Source organism: Microtus pennsylvanicus, chromosome Y (assembly GCF_037038515.1).
Source record: "Microtus pennsylvanicus isolate mMicPen1 chromosome Y, mMicPen1.hap1, whole genome shotgun sequence".
NCBI classification, from domain to species: domain Eukaryota; kingdom Metazoa; phylum Chordata; class Mammalia; order Rodentia; family Cricetidae; genus Microtus; species Microtus pennsylvanicus.
The window spans coordinates 29,312,123-29,337,455 of record NC_134602.1 but is presented as its reverse complement, the minus strand read 5'-3'; positions in this window follow the sequence as shown (position 1 = coordinate 29,337,455).

Sequence of the window (25,333 nt, the reverse complement as noted above, 5' to 3'; positions counted from 1 at the left end):
ACAGACACTCATCTCTCAAACACCATAGTTGGCAGAGCAGTGAAACATACATTCATGGGCACAAATGGCTCTAAGAATGACTGGAACGGGATGGTCCTAGAAGAGGTGCCAATCATGAAGACCTGGTTTTATATTACCTACAAGAAAGATCCGGTCTTGTACATTTACCACCTCCTGGATGACTACCTTGAAGGCAACCTCCACATCATGCCAGGCTCTAAGGAAGAGTGGAGTGGCGTGGTCCCAGATGAGGTGCAGACCATAACGACCTGTTTCTACATTGTCAACGAGAATGATCCGGTCCTGTACCTTTCCCACCATCATGATGATTCCATTGAAGGCAACCTCCACATCACGCCTGAATGTCCTCCAGTAGAGGTGACTTTGGAATTAGGCAGGGATTCCTTGGAGGGCAAAAGAGTGCAGTACAACAAAAAAGATGGAACCCAAGAGATAGGTAAAATTATTTGCCAAGTTCCCAACAAACCTTCTGTGTATTTCATCAAGTTTGATAATGATTTCCATATCTATGTCTATGATTTGGTGAAGATCTGTTAAAGTGAAATTCTCAAATTTTGAGGGGCAGACTTAATTCTCTCTTTGGGAATGTGTTTTTTCAGAGATACCTCAGGTTTTCTATGAATCGTGGTATCTTTTCCAATGGATTATTCTTTCTCAAAGAATAAAAATTTGTTAACATGTTGTGTTATTTGGTCAATGATGGATTGTGTTTGATGGATGGGGCATCACAGAAATACATGCCTCAAAACAAAGCACGATTTATGGTCTTTTCCCCTTGGAGAGTAAAGGACTGGGGAAGCGTGGTGTGGTAAAGGACAAGATGGCTGTCAAGGAAGCAGTGGAGAGGGCACAAAAGTTGTATGATCTCGGGGCGGTATGAAGCTTGAGGGAAAACCATGTCAAATGGAATGATGTGACCGATATCAGCGTGAGGTATTGGGACTTAAGAGGATAAAGAGTAGATTAATCAGGAAGGGACACAAATGTCTACTCAATATCAGAGAAAATTTGGTTTCATTTGATGAATGGTTTAATTCGTACTGGATGTAAGTCAAAGGATGTTTGATCTCCACTAGAGCATGTTGCTTAGTGAAAAGTGTCTCCGCTCAGTTGCTCTTCTCCAGTAAGTTGGACATCAAGCTACCTACTTAGTTTTGCCAGAATTCTGTCTGCCACCTAATTTGTCATGCCTGGATTCGGTATGCCTTGAACTCTCATATGTCTTATCTATGCCATCCAACCCTTGTCAGTTCATTTAAATAATTGCCCTGCCATATCTGGAAAACAGTGTTCCCTTTCATTGATCATGTTCTGTAGTACTTGGGCTATAAAACTCATGAACACACTCACCCACACACAGGATAAACATGTACATATGATGCCCACTAGTGTGTGACATGCACACATATGATGAATGCACCGAACTCCATAATATCAGTAAAGTAGGGAATCCATGATGCTAGGTGGAGTCTTGCAAAGACCCCACACACCCATCAAACCGCCAAATACCAGTATGGTACTGATGTCTGACTTCCATCCTGTAAGGAACCTGCCGTCCTCTAACTGGGCTATTTTTGTTTCCTTCATCTTCACAAACTTGGTTAAAATGTTAGAGTTGTCAAACTGGGAGTTAGGGTCCAGCATGTAGATCAGCTGTCCCAGGTCAGGTGATTTCGCTACAATTTGGGTGAGAAATTGTACCAGGGAATTCTGGTACACCCTCTCCTCTTCTTCTCCCTGTCCTCATCATCACTCTTGTGGGTGGGCCTGGAGCACAAAGAAGGTAAAATGAAATAAGCCTCCTCCTTAGTGGAAAACCTTGTCAATCCTTAATTTGACCTGACTCTCTGAGGGAATGCAGCACATTTTTTCCTACTAGGTCTTCTCATTCATTGGTTCACTCATTTTTCCAATGAATGATTGAATTCATCCATTCTTCCTTGTCTCTCTCTCTTCTTTCTTCCCTTCTTCCATTTCCCCCTTGATTGTAGAAATTTGAGCAGCAGGGCTGCATCCCCATGGGGCCGTCTTGTAAGGTTATGCTCCGAAATAACAACACAAAACTATTCATTTAAACACTGCCTGCCCCATTATTTTCAGCCTCTTAACCCATGTCTAATAATGTATGTTGCAGCACAAGGTGCGCTTAGAAGGAAAGATTTAGCATGTCTGACCTGGTGGCTGGCTGTATCGCCATCTGCCTCAGAGTGCAGAGTTACCATTTCTGCCCATGGGAGAGGTGCATGGCATCTCTAAGCTCAATTCCTATTCCTCCCAGCATTCTCTTATGTTTATTCCACCCACCTATGTTCTAACCTTGCAGGCCAAACAGTTTCTTTATTTAATTAACCAATGACCTATACTCCATCATTACTCCTATTTCTGTTTAAACAAGAACGGAATCTTTAACTTTAACATAGCAAAATTACATATAACAAAACAGTTATCAAGCAAGAATTACAGTTACAATATGTATATCTATTTTATCTTTTATCATAACAATGGAAAACTATAACTATCTATCTATTCTTCAACTCCATCAGAGACTCCAGAATAATACAGTATTACCTAAGCAAACAAAAAGTAAGCCGTTTTCAAACTCTAGAAATGACAGAGACATCTCGCTGCCTGGACAGTCACCCAAAGTTCCTCTGTACCGTTGGTGTTTCCATCCTCAGCCTACAGGCCCATAGTTTCCAGCAGACATTTCCAAGAAGCAGGAAATTTCAAAGGCAGTCACTATCAGCTTGTCTTGAAGAATGTTTTGCTGACCATTTCCTGAATCAGGAACATGAAAAGATCATCTCACATTTAGGCAAGTTCAGTAGTCCTCTCTCTGAGTGTTTTCTGTGTACAGTTTATGCAACAATCCAGGCAAGAGCAGTTTCTTCCCCAAATGGCTATCAAACTCCATAAGGATCCTCTTTGATGCCCATCTTGTTCCTGAAGTAGATATGTGCTGCCAAGAGTAGAGTGTCTCACTGTCATGAAAAACCCTAAGGTGTTAAAACATTAAATAGCCTATTTTGTAGTCTAGAGAGACATGAATAATGCCTATCTAACTGAAATATATATATCTATGTAGCTAGAAAATCTAACTAACATGACTACAAACTTGACTATTATTAATGATTATCCATTAATTACCTATATACATTATATTTTTAAATGAACTACACAATCACAATACCTTAATCAAGATCAAAAATGCATACACATATAACAAAATTGACCTAAAATCTCTATCAGTAAAGCAAAATCTATACTAATGCAAATATTCATATCTATATCACATCCCACTTTAAATGTAAAAGAACGTTTATAAGCCATATTTGGGAATGTGGGTGCAGGTTTTTCTCTCCAAAATGCTTCCTGCTGAATGGTGGCATCATTATTGATTTGTCTCAGTTGGCAGTTGAGCGAAGCAATTTTTTAAAGGTGTTCACAGCAACCTTTAAGTAGGGCGTGGTCCATCCTACCATATTAGGATAGAGGCATCCACAGACTATCACCCTCTGTGAAAACAAAATAGAAACTCCTTTCCAAAGCATCATGTCCTTAGATCCAAATTTCAAAGTCAAGGCATTTTCAAAATATCTATGTTGGATTATTTCAGCAGCTTTTATAAAGAAACATCTTTTAGCAGCTATTGCTACTGCCTCAAAATTCAAATGATTCAAAAAGAGCATAATAGCATACAATATCAAAATTCGCTGTGAATTTTCCATCTTTGTGCGCTTCAATTTAACCTCTATTTTGTTTATTTTTCCTTTTTATTTTTTGCCTTTTGAGACAGGTTCTCTGTATCTTTGACCTGGAATAACTCTGTATACCTGTCTGTCCTTGAAGTCTCAGAGATCTGCCTCTCTCTGCCTTTCAGGCATTGGGATTAAAGGTGTATGCTACTACACATTGAACTCACAAAGATCTGTTTGTCTCTGCCTTCAAGGCACTGGGATTAAAGGCGTGTGGTACCTCACCTTGAAGGTACAGAGGTCAATCTCCCTCTGCCTCCCATGTGTTGGGTTTACAGGTGTCTACTAGCCACCCCCAACAACTCTCTTCCTTTTTTTAACTTTAAGAACTTCAAATTTTAGCCTGCACATATTTTTAACACACTGTAAATCATTTAAAATTTTTCTTTGTCTTTGAATCTCTCTTTACTCTATTTCTCTCTCTGTTTTTCTGACCACATGAGTCTTTCATTTACCAAGCAATCTCAGTAGGACTAAAGCCGTGGCTTTGCTGGCCAGATGTAGCCCATTCCTTAGCTTTCTGCCATTCCAACCTTGTGGCTGAGGTACCGAACAGAGCCGCATTCAGTGCCACAAGTCTACAGTGTTTCAAGGTCCTTGCCGTCAAAGAGCCTGCAACAGACAACCCTCAAGCCCTCTTTCTGTAGCTGGCCCTCCTTCCTCAAACAGTCAGAGTTTGCCCAGGCAGGATGGCCCAGAAAGCCGGCATTTTAAAACAACACAGTTTTTTTTTTTCCTGCTACTGCTGAAAACATACAAGCATTCAGTTGGCTTTTATCAACATCATTTAAATGTTTTGTGGCAGGACCTCTTAAGGGCTGCAGGGTTTTGCAGCTGAAGCTGAGTCAGCAAGCCTCTTTTAGATGAGAGCCCTTGCTTTCTTCTAGCAAGCAGAGCAGACCGAGAAATCGCTGCTACCAAGAAAACATGCTTTACTCTTTCCCAAGATTTCTCAGGCTTTCAGGGGATTCAGTTGTCCACAAGGCTGCAAGACATTCTGTAGTTATTTGAGCAGCGAGGCTGTGTCCCCAGCACCACGGCCGCATGAAGGTTATGCCTGAAATAAATACACAAAAACTGTATTCTTTTAAACAGTGCTGGCCCATTAGATTCAGCATTCTAATCCATTTCTAATAATCAGTGTAGTATAACGAGGTGCACATACCAGGAAAAATTCAGCATGTCTGACATGGTGGCTGGCTGCATCGACATCTGCCTCAGAGAGCAGAGCTATGGCATCTGCCGGGGAGAGGGGAGCATGGCTTCTCTGAGCTCACTACCTCTTCCTCCCGGCATTCTATTTTGTTTACTTCACCTACCTATGTTCTAACCTATCAGCTGAAGCGGATTCTTTCTTTAATTAATCAATAAACTTCTTCTGTCACTTTATCCTTTCAACAGCTTGCCCATATAAATCTCCCATGTGTCTTCTGTTGTATAATCTTTCATTTGTAAAGAACTTGCACTCTCAGGGGAGGATTTTTCTGACATCTCTGTGGATGGAGATCATATGAGGAAGATCAGATGAGCAACCATGACAACTCTAATGCTGTAGAGTTAGGTGGACCAGAGATTGATGGCTGACATTCCTGTGCTATGCATCAGATGCCCCTGAACTCTGGCCCTGTTGACAGACAGGCAGATATCACGTTGGTCACACATACTTAACTCATTCGGGTTCACAGATACTGTAAAAGAGTTTTAATTCTTCTCCTAAACTAATAAAAAAACCAAGATTAGGAGAAGAGAAGAGCTTGAAGTAAGGCCTCAAAATGGGTCATTTTGCAAAGGAAAGGTTACCTGCCTCCATGTATGCTGTCTCCCTTTCTTAGTCAAATCCATCCTCCCAGTGTCTAGCTAACAGCTAGCCATAGGATTGAACCCAACTGCTTTGATTTCTGAAATAAGTGCTGTCCCCTTAAGGTCTCATAACAGCACAGGAAGGTTTGTAAGACTGTCCCAGCAACAATTTAAAGCAATTCTAGGACACCAAAGATGCAGCAAATTTGGTTAATTGGTAATATAGATCGTTCCGATGGGAAAAAATAATGTAGCATTAAAAAAAAACAGATTGGTGTACTCACGATGAATATATGTGATATGGCACACACAGGCTTCTGGTTTTGAATACTTCATGCTCGGTGGGTTTTGGAGATTGTTGTGACCCTGAACCTAGTTGGAGGCTTTGGGGCCTTGAAAGGACAAGACTTAATATTTCAGGACATCCTTGTACTTGGTGCCCACTGTTTACTGATTTCCTCACAGAGAATGAGCAGCCATCTACTCCTGCTGCCATGCCTTCCCCACATGAACAGAGAGAAGACCCTAAACACACAGGTCGCTTGTATCACATGTGAAGGCATAAGTCACAAACAAACTCCCACAGCAGTTTAGAATTGTGATTAATAGAATTATTAGTTCTTGAAAGGGGAAAAACTTAGAGATCACAATCCCTTACAAAAGCCCTCTGCAGGATCACAGAAGGAGCCTAGTAGCCGGAAGGGAAGCTCAAGCAAGAGATCAAGCTGAAGGTAGAAGTTGCTTTTTAAAAGAGAGAGAGACCACAACTCAATGGGTTGGTATCTCAGTGGCTATTCAGGAAACATCACAGAGAAAGGATCTGCTTCATGCATGAGAGTCACCGATGATTTCCCTTGAAGAAAAAAACCCATCAAAACTCCCAATAACATCATCAGCATTCAACAACATGTCTATGATTTCTTTGCCTTGCCTTTGATTGTGCAGTAAATGATGCTGATAGTTAATCTGTGCAATTAATGCAAATTTCCTTGTAACTGACTAGACAGAATTGACAGGTTATCTTAAACACAGCAGGGAGTCACTCTACGATGGAACTGGTTCATCATCACCTGTGTGACAGTGACATATTTAAGATCTTTCCTTTGTTTATAAATCTCATTATGTTCAACATGATATGTTGTCATACAGATTTCTTAGGGTTTTGTCCCACTGGTGGTTTCCTTGGTATGCATACATAATTTTTGCAAGATCCAATCAGTTTTGCCATGCACTCTCAGCTCCACGTCATTGTGTTCCCCTTATGTTCCAGTCCAGGCATTTTAGACCTCTTGTAACTGTTGTAAGAGTATCTCATGTTCCACCTAAATGATTTAGGGTTTTATTTAGGCTGGGTTTTATCTTCCATCACTGAGTTCATTGACTTTCCTTGGGCTTAATTCCTGGGACACTGAGCCTAGCTCCTGGGGGATTCCTCCAATTATTTCTCCTTTCTTAGATAGTTTACACTCTCACTATTACTGTGAGAGTGTTCCTGTAGCAAATACTCTTCTCAAGATGAGAAGAATCTTCAATATTACAATCCATTTGTTATTGTGATTTAAATACATACACACACACACACACACAAACAAGTTAATGCACATACACTGATGATATCTCAATTTATGGGGCCATTCTGGGGATGTCAAGATCGATATCTCTCGAGTGGTTCTCAGAAGGCCATAGGGTGACCCTCTCTAGGTACTTAAGCAGGGAGGAGAAGTTGACCGCACTGTGACATGTCCCTAGGAACTATGTGTGCCTTGTCCCATAGTCAGACTGATGACTGACTATCTTGAAAACCACCATGGAACTTTTATTTGTCAAATGATGGAGATCAAGTCAGGGTCAAAATCAGAAAACTAGATGGAGCTTCCAAGCTCCAGTGGAAGTGCAGATGGATGGAGATAAAGAGCAAGGATGTCAGGAATATAAGGGCTTGGTCCACACTATGAGACACTGTGCCTGAACTAAGGGATTTCAACTAATCCAGTGACCTGGGAATGAAAGAACATGGGATCAAACTGGAAGCTATGAATGTGGCTGAAAATTGGGGCAGACGGAGAAGCCAAAGATAATGGCACTTGCAGTTGTCTGCATATCATACACTGGCTTTTTGTGATCATATTTTTTGTGGATGCATACCTTGCTAAATCAGGATGGATGAAGGGTGGGCTTGGACTTCCCACAGCTCAAAGTACCCTGCCCTCTATTTGGACTGGTGTTTGAGTAGAGAGGTTTATTTGCGGAGCAAGAAGAATGTGGGAGGAGGAAAAGAAGTGGAAAGTTTGATAATTATTATTATGAAGTAATGGAAAAATCAATAGAAAATAACAAATGAGGACATTGGAGCTAGGAAAAAAAAACATTCATGTGAGTTGTTGACTCAGACCAAAAATTATTTTACAGAAAAAAACAAAACACATAAAGGGGTTGAGTTACTTGGAAAATATGACTCAAGTAATTGGGAAGAAGTTTCGGGGTTTATTTTGGGTCTTCATGGGGCTGTATGAGCAGCATTTTAGGACCTGTATGCTGGATATTTCTGGGGGTTAGTAGGGAAGAAACCTGGCTAGGAGGAGTTTTATGACATAAGTAGAGCCTTGATGATGTCACAAAGCTTTGGTTGGGGTTGACAACTCTTTTCCACATGAAGCACTAGTCTTCTGTGAAGGTGGGTTTACTATCTTCACGGTGGCTGAGGAGGTCAGTTCAGCTCTTGGGCTCCACAACTGTTCAACCGAATTTCCAGAAGTTGGAATCTAGAGAGCCAAGATATTTTCTTTTGGTAAATATGTTTAGGAAGCAACTAGGACCTCTGTAGTCAAAGAAAGGTTTCTTTCAAATCTGCTCTGGGTCCAAAATTTATGTCGTTAACAGCTCCTATATTTGAGAGCTGTGGGACGGTTAATGTCAGGTATTCTCCCCACTCTATCTTTGCTAAAAATGTCCAATTCCTCAGTCCACTTAAATGGCAAAGATCCTCTTTGTCCATATGTGTTTTAAAAGATAATTATTTCTAATAGGTGCTGTTGCACAGATTAATGTTTCTTTCTTTTGGCAGTTTGACTCACAGTACTCACTTCTCTAATGAAGATACAGAATATCTTTATGTAATCAACCTGGATCTGGATCAGGAGACACAATAGAGAGAGCCAGTAGACTGGAGTGCCATGACCTTGGGCAGGCGGTTATAGATCAGCCAACTAACCAGTAGCTTGAGTGGTAAGGAGAGGAGTGGCTGTTCTTTGAATTCTTTGCCATCTGTTCAGATATTTCTTTCTCACTTTAGGTATAGGAATAGCTTCCTCTCTCATTGATGTAGTAAGTCAGGAAGTAGGTTTCTCAGTAGAGGTCAATTGCATTTTGCAGCAGGAATATGTCTCTGATACACATATACTGAGCTGTAGACAAGAGTTTGATAATTTTCCTAATCATTTCTTAAGAACATATTCCATTTAGGTATCCAAATCTATTCAGCCCTGCCTTTTTCACCTGCTCCAAAGTTATTCCTAAAAAGAGCCTTGACCTCACATCCTCACCTTCTTATCCTTGCAGGCACTTATGGTGGAGGAAACCACTTTGTGTCTGATTTAAACTGAAGAGTTCTTCCTATGCAGAGATTGGCAGCTATGAAGCCCAAGCACAGAAACAGAGCCAAGAGACAGTGGAACAGGAGTGCTGTGGCCTATCTCAGAAAGTCTCCCGCCATGATGAAGATGCCTCTTAGTATGAGTTGCATGCCACATCTCCAGAAGAAGAATGGGCCATCGCTCCAGAAGCAAAATCTTAGTAAGCCTTTTGAGGCCCTGGAGAGTATTGTTGGTCGCAGAATTTCTCATGGCTGGAAGGAAGCCAATGAACCAGTCACCCATTGGAAAGCCATCATTCTAGATCAACTGCCAACGTATCCCTCTCTCTATTTGTTGAAATTTGATGGGATTGATTGTGTCTATGGCTTGGAGCTTCATAGTGATGAAAGGATTTTAAACCTGAAGATCCTGCCTAATAATGTGCCATTTCCTCAGGTGACAGACACTCATCTCTCAAACACCATAGTTGGCAGAGCAGTGAAACATACATTCATGGGCACAAATGGCTCTAAGAATGACTGGAACGGGATGGTCCTAGAAGAGGTGCCAATCATGAAGACCTGGTTTTATATTACCTACAAGAAAGATCCGGTCTTGTACATTTACCACCTCCTGGATGACTACCTGGAAGGCAACCTCCACATCATGCCAGGCTCTAAGGAAGAGTGGAGTGGCGTGGTCCCAGATGAGGTGCAGACCATAACGACCTGTTTCTACATTGTCAACGAGAATGATCCGGTCCTGTACCTTTACCACCATCATGATGATTCCATTGAAGGCAACCTCCACATCACGCCTGAATGTCCTCCAGTAGAGGTGACTTTGGAATTAGGCAGAGATTCCTTGGAGGGCTAAAGTGTGCAGTACAACAAAAAAGATGGAACCCAAGAGATAGGTAAAATTATTTGCCAAGTTCCCAACAAACCTTCTGTGTATTTCATCAAGTTTGATAATGACTTCCATATCTATGTCTATGATTTGGTGAAGATCTGTTAAAGTGAAATTCTCAAAATTTGAGGGGCAGACTTAATTCTCTCTTTGGGAATGTGTTTTTTCAGAGATACCTCAGGTCTTCTATGAATCCTGGTATCTTTTCCAATGGATTATTCTTTCTCAAATAATAAAATTTGTTAACATGTTGTGTTATTCGGTCAATGATGGATTGTGTTTGGTGGATGGGGCATCACAGAAATACATGCCTCAAAACAAAGCACGATTTATGGTCTTTTCCCCTTGGAGAGTAAATGACTGGGGATGTGTGGTGTGGTAAAGGACAAGATGGCTGTCAAGGAAGCAGTGGAGAGGGGGCAAAATGTTGTATGATCTCGGGGCGGTATGAAGCTTGAGGGAAATCCATGTCAAATGGAAAGATGTGACCGATATCAGCGTGAGGTATTGGGACTTAAGAGGATAAAGAGTAGATTAATCAGGAAGGGACACAAATGTCTACTCAAAATCAGAGAAAATTAGGTTTCATTTGATGAATGGTTTAATTCGTACTGGCTGTAAGTCAAAGGATGTTTGATCTCCATTAGAGCATGTTGCTTAGTGAAAAGTGTCTCCGCTCATTTGCTCTTCTCCAGTAAGTTGGACATCAAGCTACCTACTTAGTTTTGCCAGAATTCTGTCTGCCACCTACTTTGTCATGCCTGGATTCGTTATGCCTTGAACTCTCATAGGTCTTATCCATGCCATCCAACCCTTGTCAGTTCATTTAAATAATTGCCCTGCCATATCTGGAAAACAGTGTTCCCTTTTATTGATCATGTTCTGTAGTACTTGGGCTATAAAACTCATGAACACACTCACCCACACACAGGATAAACATGTACATATGATGCCCACTAATGTGTGACATGCACACATATGATGAATGCACCAAACTCCATAATATCAGTAAAGTAGAGAATCCATGATGCTAGGTGGAGTCTGGCAAAGACCCCACACACCCATCAAACCGCCAAATACCAGTATCTTACTGATGTCTGACTCCAATCCTGTAAGGACCCTGCCATCATGTAACTGGGCTATTTTTGGTTTCTTCATCTTCACAAACTTGGTTAAAATGTTAGAGTTGTCAAACTGGGAGTTAGGGTCCAGCATGTAGATCAGCTGTCCCAGGTCAGGTGATTTGGCTACAATTTGGGTGAGAAATTGTACCAGGGAATTCTGGTACACCCTCTCCTCTTCTTCTCCCTGTCCTCATCATCACTCTTTTGGGTGGGCCTGGAGCACAAAGAAGGTAAAATGGAATAAGCCTCCTCCTTAGTGGAAAACCTTGTCAATCCTTAATTTGACCTGACTCTCTGAGGGAATGCAGCACATTTTTTCCTACTAGGTCTCCTCATTCATTGGTTCACTCATTTTTCCAATGAATGATTGAATTCATCCATTCTTCCTTGTCTCTCTCTCTTCTTTCTTCCCTTCTTCCATTTACCCCCTGATTGTAGAAATTTGAGCAGCAGGGCTGCATCCCCATGGGGCCGCCTTGTAAGGTTATGCTCCGAAATAACAACACAAAACTATTCATTTTAACACTGCCTGCCCCATTATTTTCAGCCTCTTAACCCATGTCTAATAATGTATGTTGCAGCACGAGGTGCGCTTAGAAGGAAAGATTTAGCATGTCTGACCTGGTAGCTGGCTGTATCACCATCTGCCTCAGAGTGCAGAGCTACCATTTCCGCCCATGTGGGAGGTGCATGGCATCTCTCAGCTCAATTCCTATTCCTCCCAGCATTCTCTTATGTTTATTCCACCCACCTATGTTCTAACCTTTCAGGCCAAACAGTTTCTTTATTTAATTAACCAATGACCTATACTCCATCATTACTCCTATTTCTGTTTAAACAAGAACGGAATCTTTAACTTTAACATAGCAAAATTACATATAACAAAACAGTTATCAAGCAAGAATTGCAGTTACAATATTTATATCTATTTTATCTTTTATCATAACAATGGAAAACTATAACTATCTATCTATTCTTCAACTCCATCAGAGACTCCAGAATAATACAGTATTACCTAAGCAAACAAAAAGTAAGCCATTTTCAAACTCTAGAAATGACAGAGACATCTCGCTGCCTGGACAGTCACCCAAAGTTCCTCTGTACCGTTGGTGTTTCCATCCTCAGCCTACAGGCCCATAGTTTCCAGCAGACATTTCCATGAAGCAGGAAATTTCAAAGGCAGTCACTATCTGCTCGTCTTGAAGAATGTTTTGCTGACCATTTCCTGAATCAGGAACACGAAAAGATCATCTCACCTTTAGGCAAGTTCAGTAGTCCTAACTCTGAGTGTTTTCTGTGTACAGTTTATGCAACAATCCAGGCAAGAGAAGTTTCTTCCCCAAATGGCTATCAAACTCCATAAGGATCCTCTTTGATGCCCAACTTCTTCCTGAAGTAGATATGTGCTGCCAAGAGTAGAGTGTCTCACTGTCATGAAAAACCCTAAGGTACTAAAACATTAAATAGCCTATTTTGTAGTCTAGAGAGATATGAATAATGCCTATCTGACTGAAATATATATATCTATGTAGCTAGAAAATCTAACTAACATGACTACAAACTTGACTATTATTAATGATTATCCATTAATAACCTATATACATTATATTTTTAAATGAACTACACAATCAAAATACCTTAATGAAGATCAAAAATGCATATACATATAACAAAATTGACCTAAAATCTCTATCAGTAAAGCAAAATCTATACTAATGCAAATATTCATATCTATATCACATCCCACTTTTAATGTAAAAGAACGTTTATAAGCCATATTTGGGAACGTGGGTGCAGTTTTTTCTCTCCAAATAGCTTCCTGCTGTATGGTGGCATCATTATTGATTTATCTCAGTTGGCAGTTGAGCGAAGCAATTTTTTAAAGGTGTTCACAGCAACCTTTAAGTAGGGCGTGGTCCATCCTACCATATTAGGATAGAGGCATCCACAGACTATCATCCTCTGTGAAAACAAAATAGAAACTCCTTTCCAAAGCATCATGTCCTTAGATCCAAATTTCAAAGTCAAGGCATTTTCAAAATATCTATGTTGGATTATTTCAGCAGCTTTTATAAAGAAACATCTTTTAGCAGCTATTGCTACTGCCTCAAAATTCAAATGATTCAAAAAGAGCATAATAGCATACAATATCAAAATTCGCTGTGAATTTTCCATCTTTGTGCGCTTCAATTTATCCTCTATTTTGTTTATTTTTCCTTTTTAATTTTTGTCTTTTGAGACAGGTTCTCTGTATCTTTGACCTGGAATAACTCTGGATACCTGTCTGTCCTTGAAGACTCAGAGATCTGCCTCTCTCTGCCTTTCAGGCATTGGGATTAAAGATGTATGCTACTACACATTGAACTCACAAAGATCTGTTTGTCTCTGCCTTCAAGGCACTAGGATTAAAGGCGTGTGCTACCTCACCTTGAAGGTACAGAGGTCAATCTCTGTACCTTTGTAAGACTGTCCCAGCAAAAATATAAGCAATTCTAGGACACCAAAGATGCAGCAAATTTGGTTAATTGGTAATATAGATCGTTCTGATGGGACAAAATAATTTAGAATAAAAAAAACAGATTGGTGTACTCACGATGAATTTATGTGATATGGCAAACACAGGATTCTGGTACTGAATACTTCATGCTCAGTGGGTTTTGGAGATTGTCGTGACCCTGAACCTAGCTGGAGGCTTTGGGGCCTTAAAAAACAAGACTTAATATTTCAGGACATCCTTGTACTTGGTGCCCACTGTTTACTGATTTCCTTACAGAGAATGAGCAGCCATCTACTCCTGCTGCCATGCCTTCCCCACATGAACAGAGAGAAGACCCTATACACACAGGTCGCTTGTATCACATGTGAAGGCATAAGTCACAAACAAACTCCCACAGCAGTTTAGAATTGTGATTAATAGAATGATTAGTTCTTGAAAGGGGAAAAACTAAGAGATCACAATCCCGTACAAAAGCCCCCTGCAGGATCAGAAAAGGAGCCTAGTAGCTGGAAGGGAAGCTCAAGCAAGAGATCAAGCTGAAGGTAGAAGTTGCTTTTTAAAAAAGAGAGAGACGACAACTCAATGGGCTGTTATCTCAGTGGCTATTCAGGAAACATCACAGAGAAAGGATCTGCTTCATGCGTGAGAGTCACCGATGAATTCCCTTTAAGAACAAAACCCATCAAAACTCCCAATAACATAATCAGCATTCAACAACATGTCTAGGATTTCTTTGCCTTGCCTTTGATTGTGCAGTAAATGATGCTGATAGTTAATCTGTGCAATTAATGCAAATTTCCTTGTAACTGACTAGACAGAATTGACAGGTTATCTTAAGCACAGCAGGGAGTCACTCTATGTTGGAACTGGTTCATCATCACCTGTGTGACAGTGACATAATTAAGATCTAACCTTTGTCTATAAATCTCATTATGTTCAACATGATATGTTGTCATACAGATTTCTTAGGGTTTTGTCCCACTGGTGTGCTTACATAATTTTTGTCAGATCCAATCAGTTTTGCCATGCACTCTCAGCTCCACGTCATTGTGTTCCCCTTATGTTCCAGTCCAGGCATTTTAGACCTCTTGTAACTGTTGTAAGAGTATCTCATCTTCCACCTAAATGATTTAGGGTTTTATTTAGGCTGGGTTTTATCTTCTGTCACTGAGTTCATTGACTTTCCTTGGGCGTAATTCCTGGGACACTGAGCCTAACTCCTGGGGGATTCCTCCAGTTATTTCTCCTTTCTTAGATAGTTTACACTCTCACTATTACTGTGAGTGTGTTTCTGTAGCAAATATTCTTCTCAAGATGAGAAGAAACTTCAATATTACAATCCATTTGTTATTGTGATTCAAATACACACACACAAACACACACAAGTTAATGCACATACACTGATGATATCTCAATTTATGGGGCCATTCTGGGCATGTCAAGATCGATATCTCTCGAGTGGTTCTCAGAAGGCCATAGGGTGACCCTCTCTAGGTACTTAAGCAGGGAGGAGAAGTTGACCGCACTGTGACATGTCCCTAGGAACTATGTGTGCCTTGTCCCATAGTCAGACTGATGACTGACTATCTTGAAAACCACCATGGAACTTTTATTTGTCAAATGATGGAGATCAAGTCAAGGTCAAAATCAGAAAACTAGATGGAGCTTCCAAGCTCCAGTGGAAGAGCAGATGGATGGAGATAAAGAGCAAGGATGTCAGGAATATAAGGGCTTGGTCCACACTATGAGACACTGTGCCTGAACTAAGGGGATTTCAACTAATCCAGTGACCTGGGAATGAAAGAACATGGGATCGAACCGGAAGCTATGAATGTGGCTGAAAATTGGGGCAGACGGAGAAGCCAAAGATAATGGCACTTGCAATTGTCTGCATATCATACACTGGCTTTTTGTGATCATATTTTTTGTGGATGCATACCTTGCTAAATCTGGATTGATGAAGCGTGGGCTTGGACTTCCCACAGCTCAAAGTACCCTGCCCTCTATTTGGACTGGTGTTTGAGTGGAGAGGTTTATTTGCGGAGCAAGAAGAATGTGGGAGGAGGAAAAGAAGTGGAAAGTTTGATAATTATTATTATGAAGTAATGGAAAAATCAATAGAAAATAACCAATGAGGACATTGGAGCTAGGAAAAAAAAAACATTCATTTGAGTTGTTGACTCAGACCAAAAATTATTTTACAGAAAAAAAAAAAAACACATAAAGGGGTTGAGTTACTTGGAAAATATGCCTCAAGTAATTGGGAATAAGTTTGGGGTTTTTATTTTGGGTCTTCATTGGGCTGTATGAGCAGCATTTTAGGACCTGTATGCTGGATATTTCTGGGGGTTAGTAGGGAAGAAACCTGGCTAGGAGGAGTTTTATGACATAAGTAGAGCCTTGATGATGTCACAAAGCTTTGATTGGGGGTGACAACTCTTTTCCACATGAAGCACTAGTCTTCTGTGAAGGTGGGTTTACTATCTTCACGGTGGCTGAGGAGGTCAGTTCAGCTCTTGGGCTCCACAACTGTTCAACCGAATTTCCAGAAGTTGGAATCTAGAGAGCCAAGATATTTTCTTTTGGTAAATATGTTTAGGAAGCAACTAGGACCTCTGTAGTCAAAGAAAGGTTTCTTTCAAATCTGCTCTGGGTCCAAAATTTATGTCGTTAACAGCTCCTATATTTGAGAGCTGGGGGACGGTTAATGTCAGGTATTCTCCCCACTCTATCTTTGCTAAAAATGTCCAATTCCTCAGTCCACTTAAATGGCAAAGATCCTCTTTGTCCATATGTGTTTTAAAAGATAATTATTTCTAAGAGGTGCTGTTGCACAGATTAATGTTTCTTTCTTTTGGCAGTTTGACTCACGGTACTCACTTCTATAATGAAGATACAGAATATCTTTATGTAATCAACCTGGATCTGGATCAGGAGACACAATAGAGAGAGCCAGTGGACTGGAGTGCCATGACCTCGGACAGGTGGTTATAGATCAGCCAACTAACCAGTAGCTTGAGTGGTAAGGAGAGGAGTGGCTGTTCTTTGAATTCTTTGCCATCTGTTCAGATATTTCTTTCTCACTTTAGGTATAGGCATAGCTTCCTCTCTCATTGATATAGTAAGTCAAGAAGTAGGTTTCTCAGTAGAGGTCAATTGCATTTTGCAGCAGGAATATGTCTCTGATACACATATACTGAGCTGTAGACAAGAGTTTGATAATTTTCCTATTAATTTCTTAAGAACATATTCCATTTAGGTATCCAAATCTATTCAGCCCTGCCTTTTTCACCTGCTCCAAAGTTATTCCTAAAAAGAGCCTTGACCTCACATCCTCACCTTCTTATCCTTGCAGGCGCTTATGGTGGAGGAAACCACTTTGTGTCTGATTTAAACTGAAGAGTTCTTCCTATGCAGAGATTGGCAGCTATGAAGCCCAAGCACAGAAACAGAGCCAAGAGACAGTGGAACAGGAGTGCTGTGGCCTATCTCAGAAAGTCTCCTGCCATGATGAAGATGCCTCTTAGTATGAGTTGCATGCCACATCTCCAGAAGAAGAAAGGGCCATGGCTCCAGAAGCAAAAACTTAGTAAGCCTTTTCAGGCCGTGGAGAATATTGTTGGCCGCAGAATTTCTCATGGCCATAAGGAAGCCAATGAACCAGTCACCCATTGGAAAGCCATCATTCTAGATCAACTGCCAACATATCCCTCTCTCTATTTGTTGAAATATGATGGGATTGATTGTGTCTATGGCTTGGAGCTTCATAGTGATGAAAGGATTTTAAACCTGAAGATCCTGCCTAATAATGTGCCATTTCCTCAGGTGACAGACACTCATCTCGCAAACACCATAGTTGGCAGAGCAGTGAAACATACATTCATGGGCACAAATGGCTCTAAGAATGACTGGAACGGGATGGTCCTAGAAGAGGTGCCAATCATGAAGACCTGGTTTTATATTACCTACAAGAAAGATCCGGTCTTGTACATTTACCACCTCCTGGATGACTACCTGGAAGGCAACCTCCACATCATGCCAGGCTCTAAGGAAGAGTGGAGTGGCGTGGTCCCAGATGAGGTGCAGACCATAACGACCTGTTTCTACATTGTCAACGAGAATGATCCGGTCCTGTACCTTTACCACCATCATGATGATTCCATTGAAGGCAACCTCCACATCACACCAGAATGTCCTTCAGTAGAGGTGACTTTGGAATTAGGCAGGGATTTTTTGGAGGGCAAAAGAGTGCAGTACAACAAAAAAGATGGAACCCAAGAGATAGGTAAAATTATTTGCCAAGTTCCCAACAAACCTTCTGTGTATTTCATCAAGTTTGATAATGACTTCCATATCTATGTCTATGATTTGGTGAAGATCTGTTAAAGTGAAATTCTCAAATTTTGAGGGGCAGACATAATTCTCTCTTTGGGAATGTGTTTTTTCAGAGATAACTCAGGTCTTGTATGAATCCTGGTATCTTTTCCAATGGATTATTCTTTCTCAAAGAATAAAAATTTGTTAACATGTTGTGTTATTTGGTCAATGATGGATTGTGTTTGGTGGATGGGGCATCACAGAAATACATGCCTCAAAACAAAGCAGGATTTATGGTCTTTTCCCCTTGGAGAGTAAAGGACTGGGGATGCGTGGTGTGGTAAAGGGCAAGATGGCTGTCAAGGAAGCAGTGGAGAGGGGACAAAAAGTTGTATGATCTCAGGGCGGTATGAAGCTTGAGGGAAAACCATGTCAAATGGAAAGATGTGACCGATATCAGCGTGAGGTATTGGGACTTAAGAGGATAAAGAGTAGATTAATCAGGAAGGGACACAAATGTCTACTCAAAATCAGAGAAAATTAGGTTTCATTTGATGAAAAGGTTAATTCGTACTGGCTGTAAGTCAAAGGATGTTTGATCTCCACTAGAGCATGTTGCTTAGTGAAAAGTGTCTCCGCTCAGTTGCTCTTCTCCAGTAAGTTGGACATCAAGCTACCTACTTAGTTTTGCCAGAATTCTGTCTGCCACCTACTTTGTCATGCCTGGATTCGGTATGCCTTGAACTCTCATAGGTCTTATCCATGCCATCCAACCCTTGTCAGTTCATTTAAAAATTGCCCTGCCATATCTGGAAAACAGTGTTCCCTTTCATTGATCATGTTCTGTAGTACTTGGGCTATAAAACTCATGAACACACTCACCCACACACAGGATAAAAATGTACATATGATGCCCACTAGTGTGTGACATGCACACATATGATGAATGCACCGAACTCCATAATATCAGTAAAGTAGGGAATCCATGATGCTAGGTGGAGTCTGGCAAAGACCCCACACACCCATCAAACCGCCAAATACCAGTATGGTACTGATGTCTGACTCCCATCCTGTAAGGAACCTGCCGTCCTGTAACTGGGCTATTTTTGGTTCCTTCATCTTCACAAACTTGGTTAAAATGTTAGAGTTGTCAAACTGGGAGTTAGGGTCCAGCATGTAGATCAGCTGTCCCAGGTCAGGTGATTTGGCTACAATTTGGGTGAGAAATTGTACCAGGGAATTCTGGTACACCCTCTCCTCTTCTTCTCCCTGTCCTCATCATCACTCTTGTGGGTGGGCCTGGAGCACAAAGAAGGTAAAATGGAATAAGCCTCCTCCTTAGTGGAAAACCTTGTCAATCCTTAATTTGACCTGACTCTCTGAGGGAATGCAGCACATTTTTTCCTACTAGGTCTCCTCATTCCTTGGTTCATTCATTTTTCCAATGAATGATTGAATTTATCCATTCTTCCTTGTCTCTCTCTCTTCTTTCTTCCCTTCTTCCATTTCCCCCTTGATTGTAGAAATTTGAGCAGCAGGGCTGCATCCCCATGGGGCCGCCTTGTAAGGTTATGCTCTGAAATAACAACACAAAACTATTCATTTCAACACTGCCTGCCCCATTATTTTCAGCCTCTTAACCCATGCCTAATAATGTATGTTGCAGCACGAGGTGCGCTTAGAAGGAAAGATTTAGCATGTCTGACCTGGTGGCTGGCTGTATCGCCATCTGCCTCAGAGTGCAGAGCTACCATTTCTGCCCATGGGAGAGGTGCATGGCATCTCTAAGCTCAATTCCTATTCCTCCCAGCATTCTCTTATGTTTATTCCACCCACCTATGTTCTAACCTTTCAGGCCAAACAGTTTCTTTATTTAATTAACCAATGACCTATACTCCATCATTACTCCTATTTCTGTTTAAACAAGAACGGAATCTTTAACTTTAACATAGCAAAATTACATATAACAAAACAGTTATCAAGCAAGAATTACAGTTACCATATTTATATCTATTTTATCTTTTATCATAACAATGGAAAACTATAACTATCTATCTATTCTTCAACTCCATCAGAGACTCCAGAATAATACAGTATTACCTAAGCAAACAAAAAGTAAGCCATTTTCAAACTCTAGAAATGACAGAGACATCTCGCTGCCTGGACAGTCACCCAAAGTTCCTCTGTACCGTTGGTGTTTCCATCCTCAGCCTACAGGCCCATAGTTTCCAGCAGACATATCCAAGAAGCAGGAAATTTCAAAGGCAGTCACTATCTGCTTGTCTTGAAGAATGTTTTGCTGACGCTTTCCTGAATCATGAACACAAAAAGATCATCTCGCCTTTAGGCAAGTTCAGTAGTCCTCTCTCAGAGTGTTTTCTGTGTACAGTTTATGCAACAATCCAGGCAAGAGCAGTTTCTTCCCCAAATGGCTATCAAACTCCATGAGGATCCTCTTTGATGCCCATCTTCTTCCTGAAGTAGATATGTGCTGCCAAGGGTAGAGTGTCTCACTGTCATGAAAAACCCTAAGGTACTAAAACATTAAATAGCCTATTTTGTAGTCTAGAGAGATATGAATAATGCCTATCTGACTGAAATATATATATCTATGTAGCTAGAACATCTAACTAACATGACTACAAACTTGACTATTATTAATGATTATCCATTAATAACCTATATACATTATATTTTTAAATGAACTACACAATCACAATACCTTAATGAAGATCAAAAATGCATATACATATGACAAAATTGACCTAAAATCTCTATCAGTAAAGCAAAATCTATACTAATGCAAATATTCATATCTATATCACATCCCACTTTAAATGTAAAAGAACTTTTTTAAGCCATATTTGGGAACGTGGCTGCAGTTTTTCTCTCCAAAATGCTTCCTGCTGAATGGTGGCATCATTATTGATTTATCTCAGTTGGCAGTTGAGCGAAGCAATTTTTTAAAGGTGTTCACAGCAACCTTTAAGTAGGGCGTGGTCCATCCTACCATATTAGGATAGAGGCATCCACAGACTATCACCCTCTGTGAAAACAAAATAGAAACTCCTTTCCAAAGCATCATGTCCTTAGATCCAAATTTCAAAGTCAAGGCATTTTCAAAATATCTATGTTGGATTATTTCAGCAGCTTTTATAAAGAAACATCTTTTAGCAGCTATTGCTACTGCCTCAAAATTCAAATGATTCAAAAAGAGCATAATAGCATACAATATCAAAATTCGCTGTGAATTTTCCATCTTTGTGCGCTTCAATTTAACCTCTATTTTGTTTATTTTTCCTTTTTATTTTTTGCCTTTTGAGACAGGTTCTCTGTATCTTTGACCTGGAATAACTCTGTATACCTGTCTGTCCTTGAAGTCTCAGAGATCTGCCTCTCTCTGCCTTTCAGGCATTGGGATTAAAGGTGTATGCTACTACACATTGAACTCACAAAGATCTGTTTGTCTCTGCCTTCAAGGCACTGGGATTAAAGGCGTGTGGTACCTCACCTTGAAGGTACAGAGGTCAATCTCCCTCTGCCTCCCATGTGTTGGGTTTACAGGTGTCTACTAGCCACCCCCAACAACTCTCTTCCTTTTTTTAACTTTAAGAACTTCAAATTTTAGCCTGCACATATTTTTAACACACTGTAAATCATTTAAAATTTTTCTTTGTCTTTGAATCTCTCTTTACTCTATTTCTCTCTCTGTTTTTCTGACCACATGAGTCTTTCATTTACCAAGCAATCTCAGTAGGACTAAAGCCGTGGCTTTGCTGGCCAGATGTAGCCCATTCCTTAGCTTTCTGCCATTCCAACCTTGTGGCTGAGGTACCGAACAGAGCCACATTCAGTGCCACAAGTCTACAGTGTTTCAAGGTCCTTGCCGTCAAAGAGCCTGCAACAGACAACCCTCAAGCCCTCTTTCTGTAGCTGGCCCTCCTTCCTCAAACAGTCAGAGTTTGCCCAGGCAGGATGGCCCAGAAAGCCGGCATTTTAAAACAACACAGTTTTTTTTTCCTGCTACTGCTGAAAACATACAAGCATTCAGTTGGCTTTTATCAACATCATTTAAATGTTTTGTGGCAGGACCTCTTAAGGGCTGCAGGGTTTTGCAGCTGAAGCTGAGTCAGCAAGCCTCTTTTAGATGAGAGCCCTTGCTTTCTTCTAGCAAGCAGAGCAGACCGAGAAATCGCTGCTACCAAGAAAACATGCTTTACTCTTTCCCAAGCTTTCTCAGGCTTTCAGGGGATTCAGTTGTCCACAAGGCTGCAAGACATTCTGTAGTTATTTGAGCAGCGAGGCTGTGTCCCCTGCACCACGGCCGCATGAAGGTTATGCCTGAAATAAATACACAAAAACTGTATTCTTTTAAACAGTGCTGGCCCATTAGATTCAGCATTCTAACCCATTTCTAATAATCAGTGTAGTATAACGAGGTGCACATACCAGGAAAAATTCAGCATGTCTGACATGGTGGCTGGCTGCATCGACATCTGCCTCAGAGAGCAGAGCTATGGCATCTGCCGGGGAGAGGGGAGCATGGCTTCTCTGAGCTCACTACCTCTTCCTCCCGGCATTCTATTTTCTTTACTCCACCTACCTATGTTCTAACCTATCAGCTGAAGCGGATTCTTTCTTTAATTAATCAATAAACTTCTTCTGTCACTTTATCCTTTCAACAGCTTGCCCATATAAATCTCCCATGTGTCTTCTGTTGTATAATCTTTCATGTGTAAAGAACTTGCACTCTCAGGGGAGGATTTTTCTGACATCTCTGTGGATGGAGATCATATGAGGAAGATCAGATGAGCAACCATGACAACTCTAATGCTGTAGAGTTAGGTGGACCAGAGATTGATGGCTGACATTCCTGTGCTATGCATCAGATGCCACTGAACTCTGGCCCTGTTGACAGACAGGCAGATATCACGTTGGTCACACATACTTAACTCATTCGGGTTCACAGATACTGTAAATGGAGTTTTAATTCTTCTCCTAAACTAATAAAAAAACCAAGATTAGGAGAAGAGAAGAGCTTGAAGTAAGGCCTCAAAATGGGTCATTTTGCAAAGGAAAGGTTACCTGCCTCCATGTATGCTGTCTCCCTTTCTTAGTCAAATCCATCCTCCCAGTGTCTAGCTAACAGCTAGCCATAGGATTGAACCCAACTGCTTTGATTTCTGAAATAAGTGCTGTCCCCTTAAGGTCTCATAACAGCACAGGAAGGTTTGTAAGACTGTCCCAGCAACAATTTAAAGCAATTCTAGGACACCAAAGATGCAGCAAATTTGGTTAATTGGTAATATAGATCGTTCCGATGGGAAAAAATAATGTAGCATTAAAAAAAACAGATTGGTGTACTCACGATGAATATGTGATATGGCACACACAGGCTTCTGGTTTTGAATACTTCATGCTCGGTGGGTTTTGGAGATTGTTGAGACCCTGAACCTAGTTGGAGGCTTTGGGGCCTTGAAAGGACAAGACTTAATATTTCAGGACATCCTTGTACTTGGTGCCCACTGTTTACTGATTTCCTCACAGAGAATGAGCAGCCATCTACTCCTGCTGCCATGCCTTCCCCACATGAACAGAGAGAAGACCCTAAACACACAGTTCGCTTGTATCACATGTGAAGGCATAAGTCACAAACAAACTCCCACAGCAGTTTAGAATTGTGATTAATAGAATGATTAGTTCTTGAAAGGGGAAAAACTTAGAGATCACAATCCCTTACAAAAGCCCTCTGCAGGATCAGAAAAGGAGCCTAGAAGCCAGAAGGGAAGCTCAAGCAAGAGATCAAGCTGAAGGTAGAAGTTGCTTTTTAAAGAGAGAGAGACCACAACTCAATGGGTTGGTATCTCAGTGGCTATTCAGGAAACATCACAGAGAAAGGATCTGCTTCATGCATGAGAGTCACCGATGATTTCCCTTGAAGAAAAAAACCCATCAAAACTCCCAATAACATCATCAGCATTCAACAACATGTCTATGATTTCTTTGCCTTGCCTTTGATTGTGCAGTAAATGATGCTGATAGTTAATCTGTGCAATTAATGCAAATTTCCTTGTAACTGACTAGACAGAATTGACAGGTTATCTTAAACACAGCAGGGAGTCACTCTACGATGGAACTGGTTCATCATCACCTGTGTGACAGTGACATATTTAAGATCTTTCCTTTGTTTATAAATCTCATTATGTTCAACATGATATGTTGTCATACAGATTTCTTAGGGTTTTGTCCCACTGGTGGTTTCCTTGGTATGCATACATAATTTTTGCAAGATCCAATCAGTTTTGCCATGCACTCTCAGCTCCATGTCATTGTGTTCCCCTTATGTTCCAGTCCAGGCATTTTAGACCTCTTGTAACTGTTGTAAGAGTATCTCATGTTCCACCTAAATGATTTAGGGTTTTATTTAGGCTGGGTTTTATCTTCCATCACTGAGTTCATTGACTTTCCTTGGGCGTAATTCCTGGGACACTGAGCCTAGCTCCTGGGGGATTCCTCCAATTATTTCTCCTTTCTTAGATAGTTTACACTCTCACTATTACTGTGAGAGTGTTCCTGTAGCAAATACTCTTCTCAAGATGAGAAGAATCTTCAATATTACAATTCATTTGTTATTGTGATTTAAATACATACACACACACACACACACACACACAAGTTAATGCACATACACTGATGATATCTCAATTTATGGGGCCATTCTGGGGATGTCAAGATCGATATCTCTCGAGTGGTTCTCAGAAGGCCATAGGGTGACCCTCTCTAGGTACTTAAGCAGGGAGGAGAAGTTGACCGCACTGTGACATGTCCCTAGGAACTATGTGTGCCTTGTCCCATAGTCAGACTGATGACTGACTATCTTGAAAACCACCATGGAACTTTTATTTGTCAAATGATGGAGATCAAGTCAAGGTCAAAATCAGAAAACTAGATGGAGCTTCCAAGCTCCAGTGGAAGAGCAGATGGATGGAGATAAAGAGCAAGGATGTCAGGAATATAAGGGCTTGGTCCACACTATGAGACACTGTGCCTGAACTAAGGGGATTTCAACTAATCCAGTGACCTGGGAATGAAAGAACATGGGATCGAACCGGAAGCTATGAATGTGGCTGAAAATTGGGGCAGACGGAGAAGCCAAAGATAATGGCACTTGCAATTGTCTGCATATCATACACTGGCTTTTTGTGATCATATTTTTTGTGGATGCATACCTTGCTAAATCTGGATTGATGAAGCGTGGGCTTGGACTTCCCACAGCTCAAAGTACCCTGCCCTCTATTTGGACTGGTGTTTGAGTGGAGAGGTTTATTTGCGGAGCAA